The 24,111-nt window shown below is 48.2% G+C and overlaps 1 protein-coding gene across 4 annotated transcripts in view; it reads left to right on the forward strand.

Annotated features, from left to right (window-relative positions):
* Nucleotides 1-24,111, forward strand: part of THRB (thyroid hormone receptor beta) — a 438,776-nt gene that overhangs the window by 51,463 nt on the left and 363,202 nt on the right. The window contains exon 1 of one of the 4 annotated variants that reach the window (XM_069212035.1): nt 22,067-22,307. The exons of 2 other annotated variants lie outside the window; for them this stretch is intronic. The gene's annotated coding sequence lies outside the window, so the exon portion shown is untranslated. Of the gene's footprint in view, nt 1-22,066; nt 22,308-24,111 lie in introns of those variants that run through there. One more of the 4 variants, XM_069212037.1, reaches the window with a different exon arrangement.

The raw sequence follows: 24,111 nt of genomic DNA on the forward strand, positions 1-24,111 counted from the left end.
ATTACTCACCTAAACCGGTAAGGGGTTTTGAAAATGTGGTTTTTCAATGCTGTCGATCATTTCCTAACTAGCCATCCTAGGTGACATTGATTTGTTTAATCCTGACGGGTCTGCTAAAGCTGCGCGGAATTTAAAGGATGTGCTCGAAGAGGTGGAGTTCAGCATCTCATTAACACTCATTGGACGATACCCTGGACTGGCTGATCGCGACGGGGCTTAATATTGGCCAGGTCATGCAACACCCTAGAGTACTGGTCTAATCATCAGATGTTGACCCCTCTCGTTGTATTGCAGTGCCTCTCTGCAAGCCCAAGTGTTAACCATATATGGGCTCCTGATGAAAACTCAGGTCTTTGTCCACAGGTAAGTTGTCAGTGATCAGTCACAGAATACTACCTGATTGGCTACATGTTGGAACTGTGCGTCCCACAACGGCATGGCACAACAGCATTCTGACTGTGTGCGTGAATTAATTTTCACCCGTTAAGTTTTCTCATAGTTGGAAACTTAGTAAATGTCAAGCCTACTTTTTTTAAGAGCTTAAATCAGCGCAGGGTGAAGTGAGGAAATTGAACCATATTAATGAATTCACTAAACTCAAACTCTTGAAGCAAAGAAAGATTAAAAAAAAATTCTTAAGGCTAAAAAGACCACTTGTGAGGCAAATTTGAGAAAAGGGTACTGCCACGAAGACTTTGTTTCTGATGGATACTGTTAAACTTAAGGGGCTATCTTTATCGGATTTAACCAATGACTGATGTAGCAGTGAAAAGGCGCACTTCCATGATAAACTACATGAGATCCTGAGCAAACTTTCCTCCCGGGATTCAGATGTTGAATAAGAGTCTCCTACATCAATAGGGTCCATCCTTGTTTTGTCTTTTGGGAAAGCTTGCATCAAGAAACGACCAGTAATATGAAGTATGCTTATCCATCGATCTGTCAGGGTTCCCCTTGTTTAACTAAAATTGGTCCGTCCGACCGGAACATGCCTCTGTGTACTACAGAAATTAACAAGAATTAATTTAGGGAAGGTTTATCTCAACCTAGAGCAAGCATGAAGCACAACGCTTCCCAAGAAATTGACGCTCTATCTCTTCCTCATTTCCAATATTTTATGCATATAAAATTATTAGGGAAGTATGACACTATTCCAAGAACCTGTGTGTACTATTTACCCGATTTCAATCACGCTTTCGTCCTAATACGGGTGCGGACGGCCCTAGTCGATGCGCATCCCATGTTCTTGAATACCACAGACTACAATGGTCTTGCACTTTTGCCAGATTCCTCCTTTACTTTTGACTGTTCTAGAACCATTGCAGGGGGTGGCTGGGACTTCACTAAGTGGCATGAAATCCTTCCTTATGGGTGGGAAATCCATGGTAGTGGCGGGTCTGTAGCAGGAAGTAGCTGTTGAGTAAGTATTGTTAACCCCTCTCATCTTGTTCATGTTTACACCCAACTCTTTACCAACTGCTGTTGGTCTTCGGGGTTAGTTTTCAGAACTTCGTCAGCGACTTCCCCTGCAGTGTTTTTCTGTACCTTCCTCTTAAGTCGGTCGCAGGAAAGTGAGTGATTTTTTCTGAGTCGAGGGAGTGGATGGATGCCGGACAATTGATTTGAATGTCTCCAAAACTGAAATTATTTTTTCCTGTCACCAGCCATGGATTGAAGAATCCTGGTGTGGATTATCATATCTTCTATGTCAGGGATAACATCTTCAAAATGGCAAATAAAACTAAGGTGAAATCCTTGGTATGTCTAGCAAGGTCAGTTCTATTCTATCTTTCAGTCATCAAAGTAATGCCTAATATTTGTGCATGAAAGTTTAATACAAAAGGCCTCTTGTGTATTGCCAGAGCCATAATTGTGGCAAAATTGGAATATGGTAGCTTTGTGTTGGCTTGGATTTCCAAAACGAGCAACAATAACTTACTGGTTCTCCAAACTCTCTTCTAGGGATTGTTTGAAACTTACCAAAGTCTACACTTTTCTTCTTCATTGAGGAATATGCATTGACTTCCAATGAGTTCATGTATTCATTTTGAGTTTATGACACTTAAACTCAATACTTTAAGTGGGTGTGCCCCCCAGTATTTGAAGTGTTTTACACCTTATTGCACAACGGAGTTTCTTAGACAGGAGAACCAACAAGTGTGTGGAGATAAGCTGGGCTGGATGATTTACTCAAGTTTTGAGCATCTCTAGCAATGCTTTGCCTGAAAAGCTTGAGCATGTGAGACCACTCCTCCCTGTCAGGAAGGCTTTAAAGGCCCTCTTGTTTGATTAATGTTTCTAGAACTCTGCTTAGTCTCTCTACTTTAAGTCTTGTATGTTCTTTGTAAATAGGTTGATCGATTGATGTCAGGTCCGGTCTGGACATTTTTCTATCCATAGAAGATGGTCAGGTACCCTGAATGAGAATGTTTCATTCAATTTCATATTTCCATGCTGGTCTTTTTGCTGCCCTTCAAAAAGTATCCCTTGGCAATTGTGCCAATCCTACAAATGCACCCATATACGTACAGCGGAGGAGTTGTGATTTAGTTTCTTGGAGTACATGGGGATTGTTCATCCCTGCCACTGTTTAAATGTTCCATCCAGTGCAAAGAAAACACAGTTCTTTGTCCAATCCCGCGTCTCTAACAGTCACCAACTAGAACACTTGAATGTTGCTTGGTTCGATGATGTCTATTTGGGTTTTGAGGTGCATTGTGACATCATATATTAGATGGCCTCTTTAAATGCAGGTGGCCGTCATTAATATGTAGGATGCTATGGTGTAGCTGTAGAGAAGCAGCTAGGAAGCCCATTGCGCTAGATTTAAAGAACCTACTATTTTGGCCTTGCAGGATTGCTGTAAAACTCAACACTCACCAACTATGTTGAAGAGTGCCAGCATATTCTGGTTATGCTGCAGTTCTAAAGTTTGGAGCTATGTTGTGTTTTATCTATTTGTATAGTGCACAACTCACCCCAGAAGGTATCCTGCTGTAGGCGCAGTATGAGCCGAGCCAGGTTGAGGCCAGGTGAAGAACCAGAGTCTCAGTTTCTTGTGGAATTCAAGAACTGAAGAGGCGGCTCTGATGTCCAGAGGCAGGTCATTGCAGGCTTTAGGAGTGATGTAGAAGACATGACTGCCGGGTCTGGGAGTATGTGCGGAGGTGTGTGCGAGTTTGAATCTGGCTGAGTGGAGGTATCTGGTAGATGTGTGAAGTTTATGCGGTTGTTGAGTTACATGGGGCCAATGGTATGTAAGGTTTTGTGTGTGTGCTTGAGGAGTTTGAAGATTGCTTGTTTGTGGTTTGGAAGCCAGTAGATGTATTTGAGATTTGGGTGATGTGAGTGCAAGGTGAAAGGTTGAGGGTGAGCAAGGCTGTGGAGTTATTCATGGTCTGGAGTCTTCTAGTCAGTTGAGCGTTGAGTGCAGCATAGAGTGTGTTGCCGTAGTCCAGCTTGTAGGTGATGAGGTGTTGGGTGGTAGTGATGCGAAAGTTGGTGGAGAGCCTTTTGAGGATCCTCTTCAGTGCTTGGAAGCAGGAGACAGAAACTGCATTCATTTGGCTTGTCATGATGAGTTGGTTGTAGATTACTAGTCCAAGGTTCTTTGCTTGGGTTGCCGGCGGGGTTTGTAGGTCTGAGTTTGTCAGACCACCAGTTAGAGTCCCAGAGCCAAATATTACTACTTCCTTCTTGTCTGTTTTGAGCCTGAGGCAGTTGGTTTTCATCCATCTGGTGACTTTGATCATGCAAGGGGAGAAATTGGTCCAGCTTTTCGATGTGTTGTCAGAGAAGGTGAGTATACGTTGGGTGTTGTCAGCATGGGATATGGTGATGATTCATTGGACACAGATGATGCTGGTGAGTGGGGCCATGTAGGCGTTGAACAGAGTGGGGATGAGTGAAGATCCTTGTGGAACTCTGGTGTCGAAGGTGGAAAGATCCAGTAGGATCAAGACTACTGTGCCACCTCTATTAGTGATCATTTGGATGTCGTCCGTTGTGGTGATGAGGGCAGTTTCTGTATTGTGGTTGGGCGTGACTCTGGATTGAGTGATGTCGAGGAGATGGTTGTCAGTGAGGTGGATCGCAAGGCATTTGTTTATCATCTTTTTCGTGACGTTTGCTGGGTAGTGTAGCAGGGAGATAGGCCGGTACTTGTCCAGCTTCTTTGTAATGGCTATGGTTTTCTAGAGGAGGGGAGTACTGAGTGTTTTTAGGCATCTAGGTAGGTGGTTGTGATGATTGGTACATTCAGGATAGAGGTTAGGGCTGCGCTGATAGGGTCCAGTCCTTTGATGAAGGTGTGGTGAGGGTGCTCCACAGTGTATGAACTGCATGGTTTCTGTGGTCTCATGAGTGGCAATGGTGGGCCAGGTGATCAGGGTGGTCCCTGGTTTTTGATAGAGATGGGCAGGAGAATTACGAGTGTGTAAAGGTCAGCTTGGGGTTTGAGATTTTCATAGATGCTAGTTTTCTTGTTGCTGAGGAATAGGGACTGCTGGGTGCAGAGGTCCTGAGAAGGGGCTACACTTTTGGGGTTTGCTTCAGGAGAGTTGAAGTCTTTCACCATGGCAAAGAGTTCCTTCTTGCTGTTGGTGCTGTTTTCAATGTGAGCCTGAGCTCTTCCTTGTACCAGCTTGCCCGCAGTCTGGTTCTCACGGCTTTGTTGGCTTTCAGAGGAGCCAAGGTATCTGTGCAGGCAGTGAAGTTGGAGATGGGCGTGGAGGTTTTTGTTGTGTCGAGGCCAGTGGTGTAGGAGTTAGGAAGACCAGGATACTTCTGAGATCTTGTTCCTGTCCCATTGAGAAGGTTTAGTGATGGTCTTTTTGTGGCGTTGTGGGATGGGTATGCTGAAGTTGATGAGGATTTGGCCAGACCAGGTGAAGGGTGTGGGCTTGTCTACTATGATGTTGCTGAAGCTGGCAAAGATGGGGGCATGTGTGTGGCCTTTTACTTGCTGGGGGAGTCCAAGGTTGAACAGGTCTTCGAAGAGGTTGGTGGTGTCGGGATTGGTTAGGTCTTATTTTATTTAAATTTAACCCACCCACCCCACGATTGGACTGCACAGCTGTGAGATGGTCCTTTACAAGGCTTATGGAGATATAAGGAACAGGACTGTAGAGTGCAGGTGACAGAGAGATATTATTTGAATAATAAGAAACTGATTTATCGGTTTGCCCCAAGCATCTTCAGCTTTTTAGCATCTCAGCCGTACTTACCACTGGTTTTCCTCATGGACAAGTAAACTAAATGCAAGGATTAGGGGCACAGCTGGTAGGCTTTCCCTCAGCCTCTGTGTGTGATATGCTCACTGGATGTTAATTCTTTGGCTAAGTCCCCTGTGTCGTAAACGTGCTCTGCCCTTTGGTGAGAGAAGCCCAGCAAGGAAATACACTACTTGCAGGTGATAAGCGGGTGCACAAACACACACACACAGTCATAACAGCGCACAAGTTTAAGCTGCGGTATGCGAGCGGTTTGAGAGGCTTGGCCTCCTGCCTCTTGCGAAGTTGCCAAGAGGAACCTATGAGAGAGCCAGAGGCTGGGAGCCAGCACTGAGGTGGGGACTTACATTACGTAAGAATAAGAAGTCAAGGCGGAGACTCACATTATGCAAGAGTGACCGCATACGGAGGCGTGAGCAATACAGCAGTTTAATCGGATAATGAACACCACAGATTACTCTCATGTTGCTTGGCCAGGGCGGAAGCGACTCTTGAAACACTGCAGATTGTGCAGTTGGACTGTGAACTGGTCTGCTCCACCTGTGCTACAAAAAATTTGCAAGTTCAGAGAGTGATCCTTAATTTGATGCAACTATCCCACAGAGTATTGCAACGTCAAACCTTATAGCAAAAACTTCTGCATATATGTTCAATGAAAGGGAGTAGACATTAACCGTACCATAGATCTTAAACTCAGTGCAAAGTGTAAACTAACCCTTTAGCCAATAAAGTTGAGTTGGAAAATTTAAGGGAGATTCTGTAACATAGACCTTGGTCATAAGCCAATAGTGTGGAGGTTTTATGGGGTCCTTTCAGTAGAATAATGGGCATAGGTTAAGATGGTGTCTACTTGCACAGCATGTGACTAAATATAGTGACATCCAACTGCAGTAAAGATCTTGAAAGGTTAGTCACGTACACTCTTTCATCCACCTTGGATATCAGGACGAAAAACGCTTATCCGTCATGGAAATGTACAATATCTTGGAAACCCTGGTCCTTCCCTGTGATGGGAACCACACAGAGCTGCTCCCAGGTGCCTTTGCGTCACACTTGACATCTAGAGCCACAAAAGGCTCTTCAGCTCAGAACAATGATGGTGACTGCAAAGTAATGGCAACTCATCTGCTGGCAGAGCATCGCAAGGTGACCAAACCAAAGGGGGGTTCCCCAGAAGACATCCCATAGGAGGAAGTCGCTGAGAAAATCCCTAGAGGAACTCAGTATTAAAGGATGGAATACAGCAGATAGTGAGCATTAAAAGAAGAAACCCAAACAAAGGTGAACTCTCTCCTTTGTGATGAACTGTCTTATATTATTTAAGTAAATTTTTGATTACCATGATTTCATTCGTTTTTAATCATTTCTGTATACCGCAGAACATATCACTCATTCATTAAAAATATATAAATGTTATCACTCATTTATTGTAAAGGGAATTTTACTTTGTCTTAACATTTTTCATAAAATCAACAATTATCAATGTGCACAAAGAATTACAATGTTTCACATTCTGTTACTAGAAACATATTGAACCAAATATCCATTCAACATTGACAATAAAAACTCAGAAACTGTTGACTGGTGTTTCGATGGTTTCTTGGTGTGTCTCACCTTCTTCAGGACATAAAAAACTGAATATTTTGAAAATTATAATAAAACTGTAAAAGAAACAAATAGTTTACATTGTAGTATAAACAGGCATAAGTAACTACAACTTAAGGTGCGATACATTCATATTATTAATTCTCGTTTCTCATCCTGACTGTTCAGACTTTTATCGCCCTGTACCCACACCAAATAAGAAATATTTTGTCATGCGTACATTTCAATTATAGGGGTACATCAGTCTCTCTTTGTATTCTAAGAATAAAGGGAAAATATCAATTTACCAATAGCCATTATACCAATACACTAATGTCCATTCACATTTACATTCTAGAAATGATAATTCTATTTACTTAACCTATCCATATAATTTTTCTGACTCTAAATAAACTCTTAATAAAATCGCTCTTTCCCAATGGCACAGTTATTTCCTGTGAGACCCTATTTCTTTTAAATTGATGTGTTCATTACATCCCCACACTCTCCTCTGCCGCTTTATCATTGGCTGGACAGAGTCCCTGGCCCGACCAATCCTTTCTTTTATGTGCATCACAGGAAGGGCTGCGGGGATTGTCGCCTTCAGCCAGCCACAAATAAAGGTTTTGGATAAAGGGCAGTGAAATATCCTTTAGTAAGTGAAGGTGACATCTCATTGACAGGGATTTAAGTTTTGACCTGGAGGAAAAAATACATTTCTTGGTAAGTAGAAGTTAAAAGTATAAGCCTAGACACATAAGTGAGACCATTGGGGAGTTTTTAATATGAGCCTTATTTCATAATATACAGATCACTGAGAGGGTGTTTTTTAAAGACATTGAAGGGATTGGCGGTGCCCAGGGTCTCTGCTCCCCCAATGATGCAACTTCAGAGGCGAAGGCGGAGATATAAGAAACACAACTAAAAAAAGCTAATTATGTATAATGAAAATGATCCACGGCTGTTAATAGTATTGGTGTTGCAAAAGTGACCACATCAGACTAGATCACAGTGGATACGCTATGCAAAATTACCTGCAGTGATTACCACGATGCGCGGCATGGTTGCCAGCAGTAATGTAAAGAGCCTTTGTCTGTGTGCAATGCCTCTACGTTGGCATTGCTTAACAGCAATAGTTGGAATGTCCCAGGCTCCACAGTAATAATATTAGCTGAGTGTTTATAAAAGTTACTTGCCCTGACCACAATTGCAACATTGCATGAGTGCGCCTATGACTATGCAGCTTTTAGGACCATCGTGAATGCAGACCGTGTGCTTCCAGCAAGGTGGCATGACCAGGGCACGCAGGGCCCTAGTGAAAGGCTTCCTGACAGCTGTATGGATTTTAAAATGCAGGAATAATCGGGGTTCAGTGGGCTCCAATGCCACTGCACCTGCAGCACTATTGATGACTAGTGCCCTGTTCCAGCATTTAAGATAAAGACAGTATGTACATTGTGATCCACTCTGGGGGAATGCGTGTGGTCAAACGGATTTGGAGCACAGCCATACGGGTGGTCCATCAGTGGCGTAATGAAACTGGAGGAGGCTCTCTTCAAAGCTCATGGAGATGTCCCCCTCTGGTCTCACTCGGGAGCTCCCTGGCCATGTTGCTTGTGCTGAAGGGGCCCTCCTAGAGCTTGGTGGCCCCCTGCACCATGGGGACTGAAAGGGCCTTTGTTACACCACAGCGGTCTGTCTCTCAGATGTCCCGGTCTGTAACACGCCACACCTCACAATCAGGCCCCTCCCACAATATATGCTTCGATAATTCACAAGCAGGGATGTGGGGTTAGATACTACAATATTACTCTGCTCTTGGACTTGCAGTTTTTATCTAGTCATTGGACCGGAGAGCCTCATGTTCACGTCCGCGTGATCACCAAGATTGCAATTGCCCAAGGTCCCCAATATTTTTACAGTTTTTTTTGGCAGGTAGCGCTAGGTACCCATGGTTTGTGGAACATCCAAGAGATACAGTACTTCCTGGCAGTGGTTATGGAGTTGGCACGGTTTTTATCTCTTGAATCGATAACTGAGTTGGCGATCAGAGAGAAGAGACGTAAAACACCATAGGAAATCCTTGTACAAGATAGTTCTGTTGCAGAAGGGCTTTGGAGATCCCAGAACACGGTGTTGTGAAGGACACACACGAGTGTCTAGGCACCGCTGCTGTCTGATGAAGGACAGGGCCTGGACAGAATGGGAAATTTCCTCTTGCAGCAAATCTGGAAGAACAGAACTGCGTGATGCCCTTGAATTCCGATGGTGGCCAACATTTCATCTCAGTTCTGGCCGGGAGGCTTCACGTCATCAATTTCACATCATGATCCCAAGAGCCTCTCTGCATTTCACCTTCTGCCACTCTTCTGAGGTTCAAGGAATTAAAACTTCCCAGTTTTGCACTTGAGCCTTCCTAGCCGGCCAGCCTTGATAATAGGTGGTGACTGGTTGAGTGTTTGCGTTGCGCTGTTGGTTAATTTTGCGTTTCCAGCTCAGTATTTTGCAGGGTGGCGATGACGCTAGCCAGCAGGAGACGTCCTAGCAGCATGCTCGCTTGCCTCTTCTGCTGGTGGGTTGCTCGCCCAACCCCCCCCCCCCCCACCACTGTACACTCCGGTCCCTGTGCTATTTTTGCTTGTAATGAATATTGTTGTGGCTGGGAGTCAAGTTAACCAGTACATGGAAAGCGGAGGGCTGCTGGGCGAACACAGCTTGTAGCATCGCTTGACGTCCTGAGAAAATATAATGGAATTATTTGTGAGAGCTTGAAAGGTGACCTTGTTTGGGGTGCAGGGTGATGTAGAAGCGAGAGATTTTGCAGGGAACATTTTTGGAGACTGTTTTTTTCATCCTACACATACTCGTGTGTTTTGTGCGCTATGACGAGCATAGTTGGCAATCAACTGAGGCACTGGGTGATGACCAGCGGAAGACGCCAGCAGGTTCGATCCAGTGGATTTGTGTTTTATTGTGTTGGGTGCACTGTCTTTTGAGTGTCCGGATCATTCTTGATTTCGGGACCCGTATGGTCACGTGTTCAGCTGCCCATCTCGTTCTGCCTCCTACCAGTGCCCAATGAGCCCCCTGTTTCATGCCTCTCAAGTGTCGGCTGTCATTAGAAATGTTTATTTCATCCCTGGTAGCAATATAGGAACTGAGCAGCCAAAGGGATATGTTAGAGGCCCAATCCCTGTGAGGGAGGAGAGAGATGGACCCGGTAAAATATTGAAGATAAAAATCTCTTATCTCTACCGGATAACTCTCAGAGCCTACATATAATACATATTTTAAAAACAACATAGTCTGAGGAAGTCTTGAAGTTTCTCTCTTACGGTTTTTGGAGGTCTTTTTGTTTTTACTGGACTGGAAAAAAATCACAAAAGGCTTAAATGAAGAACTGTTACCGCGTCACCAGAATATCTCATGCCACTCATCACCAGGTACCCTGTACTCAAGCCTGCACCATCGCCAAGCTAACTTCAAGAAACAAGCCTCCTGCCAGGGGTCACCCATCTGAAGCCATCTCCTGCCAACGATCATCAGACATCCTTCTTTCGAGCCTTACAAGGCTGTGTTCAGCTCTGCCTTACTAAGCCGCCCCCTGCTTCACCCTCCTGGCACCCATGATGTGTCATGCTGCCAGGCTTTTCCAAAATTCCTCTTGTTGATCAGCTTCATCTCCAGATGCCCTTGTGCTGAAGGTCACCACACTGCCTCTGCCAATCACCAACTAACATCTTACCAGTGACTCCCAGCATTACTGGTGAACAGAGCTTTATAAACATGCAGAAAAGGAAAGAGCCCTGCTGTGCTTCTAGTAATGCAAGACAAAGCCAATGTCCTGTCAAAAGCAACCTTGGGGTCTGCCCTCCCCTGAATTATTATTACATAATATACCCAAATCCTAAACAATCAATTCAGAACATACTTTGCTCTCTGCTTGGAATCCAAAGTATAGCTACTGTGTTCCCCAAGTCCAAAACATACCTGGTCTCCGGCCCGTCAACCCAAAAAATATCTGGGTTCAGTCCAAAGGAAATGTGACGTGCCTTTCTCCTCACTTAGAAAAATAGATGGTTCTAGTCTTCCCCTGAATCAACAACTGAATGGGTGTTCTGATTTTATCCCATTGAAAAATACCTGATGTCCTGTCCTGGTGTGCTCCATGGTCAGAAATGTCCTGTGTCCTACCCCGGAATCCAGGACAGGCTTTTAAATTCAGGGTGCAGTGAAAGTGCAGGAGACTGCAGAAGGCCAGGTCCAGTTGGTGTGCACCACTCTGGGCACCCGGACAAAGAACGGGAGCTCTCGTTTATAAAGGAAAGGGTGATAGCTAGAATGGGAGTGTGTATCATTGCCAGGAACGGGTCAATGACTCTTCAAAGTCCTGGCAACATATAATTTTCCTTCTGGAGTTCTCCCGGTCCACTAATAAGCAATCTAGCAGCTTTTCTTCCCTTTTGTTGAAGTGTGGTACCACACACTGATGCGATCCCCCTTTAAGATTTTACCTGGCTTAATGCAGATGACTGACACATAACCAGAAACACCGAATAGACTTGTCCTTGAATTAGATAAATCACTCATTCGAGGGTGGTAAGAAGACCTATATTGCATCCGCCATACTGTTTGCATATCTCAGCCTGATGACGCACTGCACAGCACACAATGTATACGCTTACAGCGTGACTTTCACTCACTGCTCCACGTGTCGGCTTGAGTGGTTCATCTTTATTGGCCGCACACATACATTTTTGGGGTGGGTTTCACATGGTGACCAGTTGCAATTACCAGCAGGGGAATAGTCAGTCGTCCGAAGCCCTTTTGTGGTTCCAAACCCTGCAGAACTAAAAAAACAACAAGGTCTTGCACGTGCAAAGGTTTTTTCTTAATGTACAAGAGCCCTTTTACCAGTCAGAAAGTTATTTCTGAGTCATAAAATGGTTCTGCGATTGTTTCCGAATCGCAGCTAGCAGGGGGCGGGAAAGAGGAGTTCCATTCCTATTTGTAAGTTGGAAAGGAATATATAAAAAAAATTGTGACTAAAGCTGTGTGGTTCAAACCATTGATCAGTTTCCAGCCCCCCAAGCTAGGGTGGTAACTGTGGGAAGGTGCCCCCCTTGGGGAAGCTTCCTCTTTGGGAATCATGTTGGTAGTCTCAGGGGGAGCAGGCACTGACCCAGGGGATTAAACCATACATCCAGTATTTGCAAATGGGTTTTTTTTAAGCAGCACCTGTGTATTTAATGGATATGAACTGCTGTTTTGTTTTAAATGTTTCCCTTTTTGGAGAGCAAATTCAGGGAGAAAGGACTGCTGTCACTTGCAGGCCTCCACCTCGGAACTGGAAGCCATTCCCAGGGGGTTGTAGATTGCAACCTGCCTACCTATTAGTCACCATGCTGCCTGCTTTGCGACCCCCCTATGAATAGACCATTTGCAATGTTAACTATCAGTGTATTGGTCGAATCACAAATTGCATTGACATTTGCAAACCAGTAGGTGTGCAAAGTGAAGGTCACTAGTTTGTGAATGGGAATGGTAGTCCAGGCTTTAATTAGACTGTGAAGTGTTTTGAAGTTCCACATTTTGTCTCTGTTCTGCTGCCCACTCCCGTTTACCCCACCACCAGGAACAGAAACCACTTCTCCAAGCTGGTACGAAGCACACACGAACATTTGGGACACGCATGCGCACTAGTGTCTGTTCCCGCTTTTCTGCAGGTCGCTGTGAAGCTGAACAAGACTCTCTTGCAAACACTTTACTGTACCACACAGTTTGTGTTCTTCTTTTCAATACACTTTTTTCTCTTCCTTCTTGGCGCTATGTGGGCTCATTTTTCATCACTGATTTTGAGAGATGCACACTGCGCCAGAATCAGCCGGCAGCGACTGACCCTCATAGATAGCATGTGTCCTGCTGAGGGAACCTCATCCTGCCTAGGCCTGTGCTGCCTGGGTCTGCATCACAACAAGGTCCACAAGAGGTTGGCTATAGGTGACCTCATTGGGGGTCAAGGGTTAGGCACAAGGTCTCACACTGCCGGACCAAGTCCTTTAGGAGCCATGGGAGCAGGGAGGCACCCTGTCAAGGTCACTCTGCTTCCAGTGTGGAGGTCAAACCCCCTGACCTACAGTAACCCTGGGAGGGGAAGAGCGTCAGAGCCCACAACCTTCCTCCCCAGTGATTAATGCCTTACTCTGATTGGATCCAGTCTCAGACGTCCAGTGGTTGGGTACTTCCTGCCGAGGCGTTGCTGATTCCAGCGGGACAAAACCTCCCTCTGTTTCAGAGAGGCTGTTGTAACAGCGTGACGAGTCTGACCTTCCGCTTGGGTGCAGCAACCCCATCTACTGTTCCACCATGGGATCAAGCGAAAATCTTTGCATGGTGGCACTTGTTTGTTGCACTGAAGACGGCCACTCCTCGCTCAGTGGGTGTATTTTCTCTGACAGTCTCCCGCCGCTTTGTGATGCACTGGCACAGATACACCCTACGGTTGGCTTCTCCTAGGGTCCGTCGCGCTCAAGACCCTTCTTGCTGGTTACTTTCGGTTTAGTCAATCAATCAATTAATCAATCAATGCATTTATAGAGCGCGCTACTCACCCGCAAGGGTCTCAAGGCGCTTGGGAGGGGGGGGGAGGGTTACTGCTGCTCAAAAAGCCATGTCTTGAGGCGCTTCCTGAAGGCGAGGTGGTCCTGGGTAGTTCTTAGGTGGACGGGGAGGGAGTTCCATGTTTTGGCTGCCAGGTAGGAGAAGGATTTACCTCCAGCGGTGGTTCTGCGGATACGTGGGACGGTGGCGAGGGCGAGGCTGGCTGAGCGAAGCTGACAGGTGGGCGTGTAGAACGAGAGGCGTCCGTTGAGGTATTCGGGGCCCATGTTGTGGAGGGCTTTGTGTGCGTGGGTGAGGAGCCTGGAGGTGATCCTTTTGTTGACGGGGAGCCAGTGCAGGTGTTTCAGGTGGGCGGATATGTGGTTGTGGCGCGGTATGTCGAGGATGAGGCGTGCGGAGGCGTTCTGTATGCGTTGAAGACGTTTCTGTAGCTTTGCGGAGGTTCCTGCGTTTAGGGTGTTTCCGTAGTCCAGGCGGCTTGTGACGAGGGCGTGGGTAACTGTTTTTCTGGTTTCGGCGGGGATCCATCGGAAGATTTTTCGGAGCATGCGAAGGGTGTGGAAGCAAGAAGACGAGACGGCGTTGACTTGCTTGGTCATAGTGAGGCGGGGGTCCAGGATGAATCCGAGGTTGCGTGCGTGGTCTGTTGGGGTTGGTGCGGTGCCCAGAGCCGTGGGCCACCAGGAGTCATCCCAGGCGGATGGGGAATGTCCGAGGATGAGGACCTCCATCTTGTCTGAGTTCAGCTTCAGGCGGCTGAGCTTCATCTATTCCGCGACGTCTTTCATTCCTTCCTGTAGGTTAGTTTTGGCGGTGGTTGGGTCTTTGGTGAGGGAGAGTATCAGCTGGGTGTCGTCGGCGTAGGAGATGATGTTGATGTTGTGTTTGCGAGCGATGTTGGCGAGGGGGCTCATGTAGATATTGAAGAGGGTAGGGCTGAGCGAAGATCCTTGTGGTACGCCGCAGATGATCTCGGTGGGTTCTGAGCGGAAGGGCGGGAGGTAGACTCTTTGGGTTCGGTCCAAGAGGAACGAGATGATCCAGTCCAGGGCCTGTCCTAGGATTCCAGTGGAGTGGAGGTGGGTTATTAGGGTGCGATGGCATACAGTGTCGAAGGCAGCCGAGAGGTCCAGGAGGATGAGGGCGGTTGTTTCTCCGTTGTCCATCAGAGTTCTGATGTCGTCGATGACTGCGATGAGGGCGATTTCCGTGCTGTGGTTGGCACGAAAACCAGATTGGGAAGGGTCGAGCAGGTTGTTAGCTTCAAGAAAGTTGGTCAGTTTCTTGTTGACGGACTTCTCGATGACCTTGGCCGGGAAGGGGAGAAGAGAGATGGGGCGGAAGTTCTTCAGGTCGTTGGGGTCAGCCGTGGGTTTTTTTCAGCAGAGCGCTGACTTCCGCGTGTTTCCAGCTCTCGGGGAAGGTGGCAGATGCGAACAAGCTGTTGATGATGCTCTGGAGATAGGGGGCGATGATGGAGTCGGCTTTGTTGAAGATGTGATGGGGGCACGGGTCCGAGGGGGAACCGGAGTGGATGGTGTTCATGGTGATTCTGGTCTCTTCGGAGCTGATGGGGGTCCAGGCGTTGAGGGTAGTGGCGGGGGCTGTTGGTTCAGTGGTGGACGGTGGGATCTGGGATCCGAAGCTGTCGTGTAGGTCAGCGATCTTTCGATGGAAGAAAATAGCGAGGGAGTTGCAGAGTTCTTGTGAGGGCGTGATGGTGTTGGAGCTGGCGCTGCGATTGGAGAGCTCTTTGACGATGTTGAAGAGTTCTTTGCTGTTGTGGGTGTTGTTGTCAAGTCTCTCTTTGAAAGATGCCCTTTTGGTGGAGCGGATCAGCAGGTGGTGTTCTCGGGTGGCGATCTTGAGGGCTGACATGTTTTCTGCGGTGTGTTCTCTGCGCCAGGTTTTTTCGAGGGTACGGCAGGATTTCTTGGATTCTTTGAGGGCGTCCGTGAACCACGGGGGTTTCCAGATGTTGGTCCCTCTTGGGTGGCTTTTAAGTGGGGCGAGGTTGTCTGCACAGTTGGTGATCCATTGTGTGAGGCTGAGGGCTGTGTTGTTGGCGTCGGTGGTGATGGCTGGTTGGTTTTGGTTCAGAGTTGAGAGGAGCTGCTCTGTGGAGATTTTGCTCCAGAGTCTGCGAGGGATTTGTTGTGTGCGTTGGTGGTGGGTCTCCCGTCTGAAGGTGAAGTGGACGCATCTGTGGTCGGTCCAGTGTAGTTCAGAGGAGTGGCTGAAGGATATGTTGTTGCTGGCGGAAAAGATGGGGTCGAGCATGTGGCCAGCGGTGTGGGTGGAGGTGTTCACTAGTTGCTTGAGTCCGAGGTTGGCGAGGTTGTCGAGCAGGATGGCGGTGTTGTTGTCGTTGTTTTTCTCCAGGTGGAAGTTCAGGTCCCGAGGAGGATGTAGTCTGGTGAGGCTAGGGCGTGCGGGCTGATGAAGTCAGTGATGGATTCGCTGAATAGGGCGCGTGGGCCCGGGGGCCTGTAGATGAGAGTTCCTCTGAGGGTGGTTCTGGGGTCGGTGTGGATCTGGAAGTGTATGTGTTCGGCGGCGAGGGGGGTGTCTTCGGTGGTGGTCGTGATGTTGATGGAGTTCTTGTAGATGATGGCGATTCCTCCCCCGATTTGGTTGGCGCGGTCCTTCCGGGCGATCTTGTAGCCGTCAGGGATGGCTAAGGCGATGTCGGGAGCCGAGGAGGCGTTCATCCAGGTTTCTGTGATGAAGGCGACGTCTGGTGCTGTTGTGTCCAGGAGGTCCCATAGTTCGATGGCCTGCTTGTGGACGGAGCGTGTGTTGAGAAGGATGCACTTGAGGTGGTTGTTGGTGCAAGTGCCGGTAGGAGGTCTGCAGGCTCGGTGGAATGTGTACTTGCAGGCTTGACAGGTGAAGGGTCCGTGAGTGCGTTTGGGGCTGGCTTGGTGGCAGGTGGCTGTACGTTTGGGGTTGAGGGCGTTGAGGGAGGCGGCGTCGTATCTTAGACGGGTGTTTTGAGTGCGGTGGGGGCCAGGGGTTCTGGCGCTGGGCGCGGTCCAGGCGCAGACGGGCTTGCCTTTTGCGCGCCAGCGGCGGGGCCGTGCAGCGGCCGCCATAAGAGGGAAGGGGGGGGAGGAGGGGTCGGCTGGGAGGCGGGAGGGAGGACAACGAATGGGAGCAGGGGGGGCGGGGACGCACGGGGGCAGCGGCAGGAAAGTGGGAGGCGGGAGAGCGCAACAGGAGAGAAGAGGAAAATCAGAGGCAGAGCACAACAGGAGAGAAAAAAGGCAACAGTAGAGATAAAGGCAACAGGAGAGAAATAAGGCAACGGGAGAGAAGAAGGCAAATCAGATGCAAAGCGCAAAGGTAGAGTCTAAGACCTACACACAAGTGGCAGGGGCCTGGGCAGGTGGAGCTGCAGCGGCGGGGAAGCAACCTACCCGAGGGTCAAGGATTTAGGGGCAGATGGCCATATGCACAGTGAGAGAAGGACCTTAGTGGCATAGGAAGCAGAGAAGGTCAAGTTTCCTGTAAGCGCCTGATGGTGTCCCACAGCGCACTGGTACCACGGGACTGTGGGAAGAGGGGCTGCCTGTGCATAGCCCCAGATTCTGTGGAGGCCACCCCATCAGACTAGCTTTACTTAACTACACATATGTGTACCTTGATGATATATAGATCTCTAGGGCCCCCAGATATGGAGTTAAGAATTGTGAATCTGGACTTTCCTACGTGCATTAACCTCCTCCATATTTGGATCCTCTGTATTTTGGCGATGATGTTCGGGTAAATTGATATTTTCTCCTTGATATTCCAGACGACAACCACCAGATCCCAGACGTCTGTTCAGTGTGTCAGGATGTAAGGACGACGTAAAAAACTCGCTGCCGCGGCTCTACCATCATGTTATTGTTTAAGCCTGAAAGTTCCCTGACTACTAGGTTTTTCACCTGGATCACTAGATCACCGAGGTGTTACATATGATATGCAACCAGGCAGCGCTGGGCTCTGCCTCGTCAAGGAGCACTCAGTATGACTGTTGATGGATCTCACTACGAATACAGATGGCGACCAGAGGCTGATACTAGCCGGTGACTCTGCACCTAAATTCAGCGATTATGAGTTAGTTTCACCAGAAGAGAGAATAAGGTGGTTACCTGTGAATCCTAAGCTCAAATCCGCTTGTTGGCAATGCCAAGACCACATCTGCAGGTCCTCTGTGCAGGTGTGAGGTAACCAGGGGGAGCTCGGAGCATGTGAGGGGAGCGGGGGGAGCCCTTGAAGGTCCCCATGGAGCAGGAGAAGGTCAGGCAGAGGATTAAGGACCAGCGGCTGTCCAAAACCCCGCACATAGGTCCAGTGTCTTTAGGCCCTGAAATACCAGGTCTGGAGTTTGTGGACCCAGAAGTTCTAGGACCGGCTGCACCAGGCAAGTTGGAGTCCAGGAGATGGCCAGAGAAGCAGGTCCGGTGGCCCAGAGAGAACCTAAGTGAAAAGTGACGGCTGGGCAGGTGAGTTATCCGGGAATAGTGACCCTTGGTAGCAGACTTGCACCCACGGCACTGGCAAAGGATCCTTTTCTGCCCTCCTTCAGTGACTTTCTAACTTGTCCTGCTCCACAGCATCCACAGACTCCGTCCACCTGACCCCTACAGCCAAGGCCATGCTCTTGTCGGACTGAGGTGCAGCCTCCCCAATCCACCAACTTGCTATACTGGGGGGTTGGGGGGTGGACGGTAGGTGGTTGTTAGGCTTCTTCACCAGCCATCAACAGGCAATAAACTTTTGTTACTCCAAATCCTGTACAAAGATTGACAAAACATTCAGCCTCACAGACAGTAGTGCAGTGGCACACCGCGTGATGTCACTCGCTGGGAGGGGCTTAGGTGCTTAGGAGAAAGCTAGATGGCTGTTTTGCCACAGAGCGAAACAAGTTCCTGAGGTTCACATATTGGAGGTTTGTCTACTGAAGTAGATTCGGTACAGTTTCTTCATTAGGAAATATAATAATAAAGGAATAAACAGTAAATAAAATAAAACAATTGTTTTGCGTAATTTGTTGATGACAGAATTTCGAACCACGACACGCCAAGGAAGTCCCGATGAGAAATGAGGGCTTGTCGCAACGCCTCCCTCACTCCGTGTGAACTGTGGTTCCCTTTGTAGCAGTTGCTGTAGGGAGATCCCATATGTTCCCAGTTCTGAGCTATTTTCATTCTCACATATGCATGGATCCCCGGTGGATCAATCTGCAAACGTGTTCCACCCACCCCAGGCTAGATTACTTTACCAGGGCACCTTGCCACATGCCACCTTCAACATTTGTTAGACTTCCTTAAATTCTGCCGCTACCCAGTTATACTGGATGCGCGACTCAACCCGCTACAACGAACTGTGTTCCCACAGACATTTCCACCTGCTCAAAGGAGGCTGAAAGTTGTCGTTATAAAGGACTAGTAAGCTGGGACCACATACGAAGGTGGCCTGAGTAACTCCGGATCCGGCATGTTATTACTCATTCCACTGTTGTCTGGTTACTTGAGGGGATGTACTAGAAATAATAATTCTGACCCCTATATGTACACGTCTGATTAACAGGCATCTCGTAATGAGCAAAATAGAGGTATATTCCTCTCTGCTCTGCTGGGGGTGCTAGCTTGGCCTGTTACTAGTATGTAACTGCATGTACTGCATATTACTAGTATCACAGCTGTGCTGGGAGGTATGAGTACTGCCTGTTACTAGTATAACAGCTCTGCTGGGGAGCATGAGTACTGCCTGTTACTAGTATGACAGCTGTGCTGAGGAGCATGGGTACTGCCTGGTAGTAGTATACCAGGTCTGCTGGGGAATGTGAGTACTGCATATTACTAGTATCACAGCTGTACTGGGTAGTATGTGTCTGCATGTTACTACTGTGACAGCGCTACTGGGAAGTATGAGTACTGCCTGCTACTAGTATGGCAGCTCTGCTAGGGAGTGTGCGTAGCTCATACTGCTAGTTTAACAGCACTGCTAGGGAGTATGAAAACTGCCTGTTACTAGCAGGATAGCTCTGCTAGGGAGTATGAGTACTGCATAATATTAGTATCACAGCTCTGCGGACGAGTATGGCTACTGCCTGTTACTAGTATGACAGCACTGCTAGGGAGTATGAGTACTGCCTGTTACTAGTATGACAGCTCTGCTGAGGAGTATGTGTACTGCACGTTACTAGCATAACAACTCTGCTGGGGAGTAAGAGTACTGCGTATTACTACTTTAACAGCACTGCCGGGGAGTATTTGTACTGCGTATTACTTTAACAGCACTGTTGGGGAGTATGAGTACTGCATATTACTAGTATCACAGCTCTGCTGAGTATGAGTACTGTCTCTTATTAGTATGACAGCACTGCTGGGGAGTAGGAGTACTGCATATTAATAGTATCAGCTCTGCGGACGAGTATGGCTACTGCCTGTTATTAGTATGACAGCTCTGCTGAGGAGTATGTGTACTGCATGTTACTAGCATAACAACTCTGCTGGGGAGTAACCATACTGCATATTGCTAGTTTAACAGCACCTCTGGGGAGTATGAGTACTGCCTGATACTAGTATGGACACCTCTGTTGGGGAGTATAAGTACTGCCTGTTACTAGTATGACAGCTCTGCTGGGGAGTATGAGTGCTTCATATTACTAGTTTAACAGCTGTGCTAGGGAGTATGAGTACTGCATGTTACTGGTCTGAAAACTCTGCTGAGAAGTACTGCTGATTCTGAATATAAGCGCTCTGCTGAGAAGTGCTTGGACTGCCCACTGTAGCTGTAAAATGTTTGCTAATAAGTGTTGTTCTTCTCAACTGCTCCATCTAGACATGTCAGTGCTGCCCATCACAACAGTTCTGCTTAGATGACCCAGTACCACCCATTATATGTAAGCCAGCTGGGTTGAGTAGCCATGGTACCACCCATTATAGGTTAACCAGCTGTGTTGAGTAGCCATGATACCACTCATTATATGTAAGCCAGCTGTGTTGAGAAGCCTTGGTACTGCCCATTATATGTTAACCAGCTGTGTTGAGTAGTCATGGCACTGCCCATTATATGTTAACCAGCAGTGTTGAGTAACTATAGTACTGCCCATTATAAACTCTACTGAGGCGTGCTGGTACTGCCTATGATGACTGTAATGAAAGGTTTTGGTACTACCCTATGAAGCAACTCTGTTGAGAAGTATTTGTATTACTCATTGTAACGCCTGTTGTGAAGTATTTGTACTGCTCGGTACAACTGCTCTATTGGGAAGTATTTGTATTACTCATTGTAAAGTCTGTGGAGAAGTATGTGTACTGCTCGGTACAACAGCTCTATTGGGAAGTGCTCACACTGCCTATTGTAAACTCTACTGAGAAGCGCTGGTACTGCTCGGGACAAGCTGCTTTGAAGAGTACTTGTACTGCCCAACTTTGCTAGTCTGCTGAGAAGTGCTGATACTGCCCATTATAGCAGCTGTGCTGACAGGTACTGGTACTGCCCAGTATAAGAGCTTTGCTGAGAATCGCTGGCACTGCCCAGTATAGCAGCAGTGCTGAGATGTCCTGACACTGCCCAGTATAACAGCTCTGCTGAGAATCGCTGGTACTGCCCAGTATGCCAGCTGCTCTTAGAAGCCTCGGCACTGCCCAGTGTAGCATCTCTGCTGAGAAACCCTGGCACTGCCCAGTATAACAGCTCTGCTGAGAAGTGCTGATACTGCCCAATGTAGCAGTGGTGCTGAGAAGCCCTGGCACTGCCCACTATATGAGCTCTGCTGAGAAATGGTGGCACTGCCCAGTATAACTGATCTGATGAGAAGACATGGCACTGCCCAGTATAACAGACTCTGATGAGAAGTGGTGGTACTGCCCAGTCCGGCAGCTGTGCTGAGGCGCCCTGGCACTGCCCAGATTAACAGCTCTTCTGTCTGCTGAGAAGCTCTGGCACTGCCCGTATAACTGCTCTGCTGAGAGGCTTTTGCACTGCCCAGTCCAGCAGCTCTGTTGAGAGAACCTGGTAGTGCCCAGTATAACAGCTCTGCTGAGAGGCCCTGGCACCTCCCAGTGTAGCAGGTCTGCTGAGAGACCCTGGCACTGCCCAGTCCAGCAGCTCTGCAGAGAAGCCCTGGCACTGCCCAGTCCAGCAGCTCTGCTGAGAGGCCCTGGCACTGCCCAGTGTAACAGGCCTGCTGAGAGACCCTGGCACTGCCCAGTGTAATAGGTCTGCTTAGAGACCCTGGCACTGCTCAGGCCAGCAGCTCTGCTGAGAAATCCTGGCATTGCCCAGTCCAGTAGCTCTGCTCAGTGGCCTGGCACTGCCCAGTACTGCAACTCTGCTGAGAAGCCCTGGCAATGCCCAGTCCTGAGCTCTGCTGAGAAGCCCTGGCACTGGCCAGTATAACAGCTCTGCTCAGAGGCCCTGGCAGTGCCCATTGCAGCGTCGCTCAGAAGCCCTGCTGAGAATCCCTTTCCATGATGCCAGTTAATGCCATGGCACCGCACCCCCACCCCCGCTCCCCGGTACCCCTTCTCTTCGGGCACAGTCTGGCCCGGGAGTGCGGGGGGGCGGTGCCGCTCGGCTGCGGCAGGTACCCAGTCGGCCAGTCACAGCTGGGAGGAGCGTCCGCTCCCCGCCCCGTGTTGCTGTGCAGAGACTGCACGTGGATCGGTGGTTTCTGCCGCCGCCTCCGTAGGGCCGGGGCTGAGTCACTGCATCATGTGGAGGATCGCCGGCTGGCTGCTGTTCCTGCGGGCGGGCGTCTGAGGCTGGCACCGGGAGGAACCCAGGTCACCCTGCGCTGGCATCCCCCGGAGGACATGCCTGTGCGCGCCCCCCCGAGCCCAGCAGCGCAGGAAACAACCAGCGAGAAGAGCGGTGAGTCCAGGGCATGGGTACCCAGCGCGCATCACTGTGTCTGGACCACGAGTCACGCAGGGGGCGCCCAGAGGCAGGGCCGGTGGGCGCTGGCACAGGATGCTGCGCTACGGAGTCCGTGGCGCACGAGCCCTGATCCCGGTGCCCCCTGGGTTTATTCTGCCAGTCTGCTCGTCTCCCCCTTCTCGTGTTTGCTTCTCAGCCAGCATCGGCCCGGAAAGAATATGTTTGTGTTTGGGAATTTTCCATTAGTTGCGATGGAGTGCGACTCAGTGTTGTACACAAACAGGCTGCCCAGGGCGGCGTTGTGCAATGCCTGAGCACTGAGTGCAGGACCTGTGCACCGAGTGTCTCTGCTGCGGGTACCTGTGTTTGCCTCGTTCTGCTTGAGTTGTGTTTGCAGTTGGTACATCTCTTCTGTTACTTGGGGTTGGCATATAGACCTGCTTGGCTGTACCCTAGGGAAGGGCGCAGGGGAGATGGCTTTTCCTCTGTAGTGAGCCCCCCGTGACTTTCTACCAGGGACGCTGAAATTATGCAGTAAAGGAGGGACACATTATGCGGCAAGGTTTGGAAAATTGTGCAGCAAGAAAAGACAAATTATGTGGCACAATCTGTGAGATTACTATTTTTATTTTAATATTGCATGGTCGAAGTTGCTCCTTGTTAGCAGTTTAACATCCGAGGCCACCTCCAGCGTTTGAATGGTAATCATTTAATCATCGCAAAGGGACTGGCAGTGGCAGAACCACGTTCTGGCACTATTTTTATATATCGACCCGTCTGAGGTAGAAACATTTCTTGGGATGAAATCTACAAATTATGCGGCAGATTGAGGTTTATGCGGTTGATGCGGAAAAATCCGCAGTGATGGAGAAATCTGCGGCAGCAGAGTCCAAGAGTAAGAGTGGCGCTGCTCTCGAGTAGTTGGGGTTCTTGGCAAGGCAACCCCTGCAGTGTGGGGTACGGAGGGCCCGGAAGTGAGAGGGAGGAAGAACATTGCCAGCTTTGGCTCATAATGGGAAAGTTATATAGTGTTTTTTTTCAAGTCTTCAAAATGTTTCTTTTCTCTAATTTCACAATCTGAGTTTCTGCAGATTGTGAGAAAAGGTGCAGTTTAAGAGATGGTTAAATAAACACAAAAACATGTTTACTTTCTTTTTCTCCGTGCTTGTAACTGGTTATTGCAGCCAACTTTGTAGTCTGCAGTGCTGTAAACCTTGATTGAAATATTAGCCAGAATCGTAAGCACCCCAAGCTCTTTTTACAGTGTTTTGAATATCTATCTTTGTTATTACATGAAAAAAATCTCATAAACAGATTCTGGAAAATAAACATTTGACAGTCTGTGTTTCCTTGTACATCTGGCACAGGTGCAAGTCTCTGCCGCTGTACTGCAAAGCCTATAAATTTAATTTTATCACTCCCCTTTTGTGGTTGCGTTTATTGCAGTAGGTAGACCTGCAGAATTTATGTGACAGTGGACGAGAGATTTATCTGTCAGAGTTGAATAGATTATGCAGCAAAGGAAAATAAATGGAAAGTGGCAAATTATACGGCATATTAGCCAATGAAGTTCAATTTATGCAGCAAAATCTGCGAAATAATTAGCTATTTTAACATTACAGCACATGTATATGAGGGAACAGCTGTGTTCACTTATAATCCGTGATTTTCTTTACATGTGGCATGGGCGCACCAGTTTAAGAACATAGCTCTTTCAATCTCGCAGAACAATATAGAGTTTAAAAACCATGCACTCCCTTCAGTGAGCATAGATCAGCCTTCATGGGCACCGTCCTGA

The sequence above is a fragment of the Pleurodeles waltl genome, chromosome 10 (genome assembly GCF_031143425.1).
Source record: "Pleurodeles waltl isolate 20211129_DDA chromosome 10, aPleWal1.hap1.20221129, whole genome shotgun sequence".
Lineage (NCBI taxonomy): Eukaryota > Metazoa > Chordata > Amphibia > Caudata > Salamandridae > Pleurodeles > Pleurodeles waltl.